The sequence below is a fragment of the Limulus polyphemus genome, unplaced genomic scaffold (assembly GCF_000517525.1).
Source record: "Limulus polyphemus unplaced genomic scaffold, Limulus_polyphemus-2.1.2 Scaffold12014, whole genome shotgun sequence".
Taxonomy (NCBI): Eukaryota; Metazoa; Arthropoda; class Merostomata; order Xiphosura; family Limulidae; genus Limulus; species Limulus polyphemus.
In genome coordinates, this window is record NW_013677624.1 from 4,020 (window position 1) to 10,471 (window position 6,452).

The 6,452-nt window shown below is 33.9% G+C and overlaps 1 protein-coding gene across 1 annotated transcript in view; it reads right to left on the reverse strand.

The window, feature by feature from the left end:
- Positions 1 to 6,452, reverse strand: part of LOC106476897 (zinc finger protein 658B-like) — a 13,069-nt gene that overhangs the window by 3,947 nt on the left and 2,670 nt on the right. The window lies entirely within an intron of this gene.

Here is a 6,452-nt window from a genome sequence, read left to right on the forward strand (position 1 = left end):
TGATGACAGTTCTTCAGGCTTTTTCCCATTTCTTTCGTCTCCTGTGTGTGTGTGTGTGGGGGGGGGGGGGAACATCTACTCCGAGAATTTCACGGTTGCCAATTGTACCACCATGCAAGCTGGAACCAAATGCAGGTCACTGTGTTTTTAAACTCTGGATATCTTTTCTGAACTCACAATCACCACATGGTGTTCTTAGCTGACCATGTTTTTGGTGCTGTGAATCTGGTTGTGGATCAATTATTTCATCCCAATCAGATTCTTCCAATGAAGGGGTCGTTGGTGTGTTCTAAACGGGAAACACCTCATATCAATGCCTTTGCCAAACAATGAACATCAAACTTCCTTCATATTGGTCTCCCATTCCACACCCAGTTCAGTCAGTATTGGAGGTGTCTTCACATCTATGCCTACATCAACTTCTGTCCAGAGTTTCACCCTCATTCAAACCACTTCATATTGCTAGCACAGCTATGGTTCCCTCTGCTCTGGCCTTTTCTTGTACAATCTCCCCTACCTTTACCCGTGTCTCTTGTCAGGTCCATTTTCTCAGCTCAGGAACAGAATATTGATGTCACATCCTTCCTTTCCTAAACCATCAGACTTCCCATAGCCATTTGACAATTGTAATGGTCTACCTTCTGCGATGATTGGTTTCACATGGTTTCTCTCTTTATCATCCATCTGTTTTTGATCTTTCCCAATTCTTCACGATGTTGTTTGACATGGGCTTGTCTGCTTTGACCATGTCTAGCTATTGGGTAGGCCTGTCAAACACCTTTCATTTCTCTAGGATTTGTCTTCTACTGTCATTTCTTTCCTTTTCCAATCCTTTCATGTCCATCTTTTTTCACATGATTCAGATTAAAAACGTGGTCCTTTATGTCCTTTCCATTTCTCCATTTTAAACATTGTCTGTACATTCCTTGTACCATCGCTCACTCAAGACCGATTTCCTCCTCTTCCTCGTTGCTAGTGCATCATACAGATATTTATTCCATTAATGTTTCTCACATCCTTTAACACTCCAATTATAATGTTCTCTATCCCAACTGGTTCTTCACATGGAGGATGTGAAAAGAAAATGTTTTTTTAGGTTTTATACTAATATTTTAAATAACCAAAAAATAAAAAAAATTACTATATTGATATTATAGAATTCCACTATAATTTATCATGTGTTGTAACTAAGCAGAATATGGATCCGAAAATATGAAATTTCGAGCTCACTGAAGACTTATTGTTTGAAATATTGTATGAAAAGAAGGATCTTACCACAATAACACATCAAAATGGCTGACAAAACCAATAGGGTACATTCTGAGCTAGTGATTCATTATTCATGTCATGTATTGAAGTAAGTGTACATAAAGGAGCATTTCCAAAAAATGGAAAGAGGTAAGCGGGGCCACTGTGTTTGATTCAATACAAGTGATATCTTAGCATGTAGAAAAGAAATGAGGTTCTTATATTATATTCTAGCTTCACAATATTGGTAATTTGAATTTCTAATTCGTTCTAAACTATAGACTTTCTATCTGGATCACAAAGATATAATTCAAACCAGTGGTTCATTCAACATACCACATGACACAAAAAATCAATGTTTAGCTGTGTTTTTAATATTTACTTTTAAATTAAGAAATTAACCAACTTATAATACTAAATTTTGAATAATAATCTAAAATTTTATGCCAAACTTATTGACATATATCCATAAAATAGTAGTTCAATAAAAGTTTGAATGCAAGTCAACAAACAAGATGACTGGTCTTTTGACACACGTCCCGTTGTGATAGGATTATGTAGATGTTTAGGTAGACAAGCATAATGGAAGCTTTAAAATTTAGAAGACCAGATAAATTATGATATGTACGGAACATTGTTTGTTTTGTGTGTATTATTAATCTGTACTCTTAGGGACATTATCTAATTAAATAAATATTTAACGTATTTGTACCATAAATCTAAAAAAGTAGGCTTAAGCCTATTCAACAACTGACAGAAAAAAAAACAAGAGGCCAGAGCTGAAGTGATATATTTCTTGTTTATGATGTGCATTATATATTTTGTCTTTAATAAATTCACAATCACAATCTCGTTAGGTTAGGTTAAGTAAGATAATGAAAAATGACAAAATTCTCATGTAGTATGCTCATGAACAGATTGTAGGTTATGTATTCAATACAGTAACATAAGCTACACATTTGTTTTATTTACATTATCTCTATACACAATCCTTTGATTTGACCAACCTTGTAATCACCATACAAAAATACCAAATACAGTTTCTTTATGTCAAATACCTTAAGACTCTTAACAGTATATATCTATTTATACCTAATTTTAATTGTTTTATTGCCCTTACACTTGTGTCTAATTAAAAATCCAGTATTAGTTATAAATCACTCATAATACACAAAATATCATTTTACTGAAAAAATCATTTGATATTTATTTACCATATTTTAGAGATTACTCAAATGAAATTTGATAAGTTTAAGATGAAGAAAGTGCTTAAAATCTTGAGAAGAAAATCACTTTGCAATTGGAGTTGTAAACACACTAATTCCCTATATTCACGAACAAATGTTCAGTACAGATACGTGATTAAACACCTAAGGTTTTGTGTACAAAATACTACTAATGTTGTAAAGAATGTCATGAAGATATGGTATAAAAACCCTTATGCTTTTGTATTTTCTATTATGTTTACTATAGGGTTACAAGATCAGTTATACCAATCAAGTTTGATGGTAAGTGTTGAGCCAGTGTCAAGCAACTTACGTTTTAGGTGATGTCTGTACTTACCACATGTTCTTTCTGACCATGATTCAATCTCTCTTTGAAATTCAGTTCCTGTTTTCAGGTTCATTACATTATAGAACGAACTATCCTGATTTTCATCATCACTGTAACTGAACGTTGAAACAATTTGTAGTAGATCATCAGGCTGTTCCATTTTCACTTAAACAGACATGTTCTAAAATCAAACAAAGCTTGAAAGGGTTAACCGAAAAAACAACTAATGTTAATATTACATACAGTCCCCCCAGTTCACTAACTTAAAACATGATGATGTGATTAATAAACCTAACATTTCAAATTTAGTTATGTAGGTAAGCAGTCCTAAGTCAAACAAAAAATTGACATACAACACATTGAAACAAGAAAGACTCAACAATGACTTTCTTATTTATCCAAACTGAAAATAAAAATATTGAACTTCATGTTGATATTCTACTGCAGCAAAGCATCAGAGATATCTGAAGAAAACATTGGGCAATACACAGTTAGAAAAATAAAATATTGTTACGTCTCCGTTCGTTAGTTAATTTCCCTTTTATTTAAGAAAGGACTTATGTCGCTAAAGTTTCGTTGGAACGAATTTACGGAAAATTAATTAACGTACGAAAGGAGACGTAACAGTATTGTTCGTCCCGAACAATAGCCACTTACATTAAACCAATAACAATTAACAATAACTTAATTAAATGTACAGAATTACATAACACAAAATTACAAATCAACAAAGTCTCTTAATTTTACGGGACGTATCTTCTTCCGTACTGGTCTCCGTCTCGTTGGCTTCTGCTTCATATGGGGTTCATCTGCTTCATCAGGAAATGTTGTATCGTCGATAACAGTCACATCTGTGATAGTAACTTCATCAAGAGCTTCACCGTTTCCCTTCTCAAAACTGAGCAGAGTTTCTTCTTCAATGGTGGCTTCTTCAGGTGGCACGTCTTCAGCAGCATCATTTGTTCTGTTGTCCACTTCGTCCCAACTGAAATGTCCTGGACCGTGATAACGCCAAAGCCTGTTGGCATGCACCACTTTTGGCTTACCTCACCAACCATATTTTATCCGGAAAGTCACGTCTGAGAAACGATCCACTATGTCATAGATACTGTACGAGTGGGAAGATTCAAAATGTATGTTTGTATGTGAATGTGTTTCTTTGTAACATGTACTAGTGGTCAGATGGTCACCTTGTATGTATAGATTAATGTAGGTTTGTGTGTGAATGTGTTTCTTTGTAACATGTACTAGTGGTCATATGGTCACCTTGTATGTATAGGTTAATGTAGGTACGTGTGTGAATGTGTTTCTTTGTAATGTATACTAGTGGTCAGATGGTCATCTTGTATGTATATGTTAATGTCCAGAAAGGGGAGTGTTGTGTTGGATATTACTAAGTAAATTCTACAAAGAGGTGGAAAGAAGAAACAAAGAGCAGAAAATTTAGTTCCCCATAGTGACTCCACAGAGTCATTCTTCAGTCTTCTTTAAATCAAAATATAAAAACTTGGAAATTGTTCTATCTATTACATGATTTTGTTAAAACATGTTTACATTCTGGTGTGCAATACAATACTTCTGGACTAGCAATATTACTACTGTAACAAGAGCTCTAATAAGTCTATTCACAACAATGCATCAAACTTGTAGTGAATTTCTTCAGCTCGTGACTACAAACATGTCATCATTGATTATATGCCAAACAAACAAATTCCAGAAAGACATAATTACAGCTACATATTTTCTTTAATTACACAACTGTAAAAAAGTTTAATTACGTCAATTTTCTCTGATGCTACATCACAAGTTGTTTCTTTATTTTCTGTTTTATCAAACTTCAAAACAGTAAGTAGAAAACTTTCTTCCAAGGAATCAACTTTTCCTGGAGCTAGAAGTAAAAATTGTGTTGGTTAGTCTATAACAATATTCAACATAATTTATGTTTAAAATAAATGATAATCAAAGTTCACACAATATATTTATAAGAATAGGCTTCTTCTATAACTTCTTACTTGTCATACAAGTGCATGAAAAAGAACTGATTTGCAGCAAAGGGCAGGTTCTGAAAATATACCTGGACTGTCAGACACATTTTCCTTTACCTGGTAGAAGAATGCTCTCTATGGAGAAGTACAGTAATTACAGAGTAGACATATGTCTGAATTTAAAATACCCATCATCCAAAACTGTCAAATGGAGAAATTCATGCAAGCAGTTAAGTCATCCGGGACATCGATCCTGCAATGGATATCTCATAGTTCCTGTAACGATAAGGGTACACCATATGCTTGATTTTAACATTCTTTTATTCCTTTTCTCAGTGTTCCCATTGCAATGATGTTGCATTCGAAGAACCACCTGATTCTTTTTACTTCTTAACTATGAGTGTATTAGTGAATTGTCTGTTTATGTTTATGATTGTTCTACAAGTTTGGTTCATGAATGTTGAGTCACTTTTGGTTCTCTCAGTGTTATTTACAATTCAAGTCAATGCCAATATAGTGGAACATTCTCCTTATTCACCTTGTAAATAAGCCTGGTCTTTTCCCAAATTCTCGTTGTCTTACATTTCCTAGGAACAGAAATTATAAACTAACTTTATTTTCATGGCACTTAGTTTATCACTCATATGTTTGTTAATACAGATATTGAGCCCATTTCTGTAATACAAGAGGGTGTGGTATTCCAATGTGACTTAATTTTCATGTGTGTATGAGAATTCCTTCATAACAGCAGGTTTGAATAGAAACTTTACAGTAAATGTAATTGAAAACTTAACTGAGTTTTGTACCTCTATCAGAAATTAAGGACACTGGACACTCAGAATATAGTTCCACAGCTTTCCATCTCTGGAGACTGATTTCTGTACAACTATATTCAAGCATGAACTGGGTTCAACTGAGAAAGAATGAATGCTTCAATCATGCAAGAAAACTTGTATCCTCTCACTTGTGATGGCTTCATGATATTTATGGTTTCCCACCTCAGCATGTACATCCACAAATAGCATTTTGAGATGTCAGAAACATGAAGTATAAATATGTTGATTAATGAGGGCCAACAAAGCATCAATGAGATTCTTTTACCCTCATAGTCAGCCCAAATATGTTGTTCAATCACAGCCAACAAAGCTCTGGTGAAATCCTCGTACACCCATTTGGACCAAGATACATTTATTGCTGATTATGACTACATACAAGAGTAAAGTATGTAACAAATCTTTCTAAATCCATTGTTTGATCCAATTATGTTAATCACTGAGTGCCAACAAAGCAACAAAGGGGGTTCCCTGGTCGAATAGGCAATAAGGTCTCAATTAAAGAAGCTTCCAAAACAGTCAATAAGTCACATGCAAGATGGGAATGCGGTGAATATGGGGTCATTTTAGCCTCATTCTCAGGTGATGGTATAGAACAAGATTACAAATGTGTCACAAATTCATGTTTTCGACATCAAATACCAAAATAACTGATAGAATGCAGCCTAATTATACTTATTGATATAAATCCTCAAGACAGAAAATTAAAATATCTATAGAATAAGAAATTTCCAATTACCTGCTCGAGACGGGTTACAGGTGAAAGGTCGTGTCATCTTATTTGTTGATTCACATTAAAAATTTTATTGAATTACTATTTCATGAATTTATG